This window comes from Theobroma umbraticum, unplaced genomic scaffold (assembly GCF_002168275.2).
Source record: "Theobroma umbraticum cultivar Fairchild unplaced genomic scaffold, ASM216827v3 scaffold_44.0, whole genome shotgun sequence".
In the NCBI taxonomy this organism is placed as follows: Eukaryota; Viridiplantae; Streptophyta; class Magnoliopsida; order Malvales; family Malvaceae; genus Theobroma; species Theobroma umbraticum.
In genome coordinates, this window is record NW_018397255.1 from 2,483,532 (window position 1) to 2,483,761 (window position 230).

Here is a 230-nt window from a genome sequence, read left to right on the forward strand (position 1 = left end):
AGAAGCAGAATCTAAATACCAATCAGAATTTACATCCATATTTTTTAAGATTGTAAGAACATCACAATCATCAGCTTCATCAACGAAAGCACACTCACTTTTGTTCTCGTTACTTTCACCCCTTTTTGTAGGACAATCCCTTTTAATATGTTCATACCCTTTGCATCGAAAGCACTGAATATTGTTGGATCTAGACTTGTCACCCTTAGATCCCTTATCAGTTGACTTCC

General features: G+C 36.1%; 1 protein-coding gene across 5 annotated transcripts in view; it reads right to left on the reverse strand.

The window, feature by feature from the left end:
• The window catches only part of LOC110409792 (putative acetyltransferase At3g50280), a 6,919-nt gene that overhangs the window by 4,031 nt on the left and 2,658 nt on the right, over nucleotides 1-230 (reverse strand). The window lies entirely within an intron of this gene.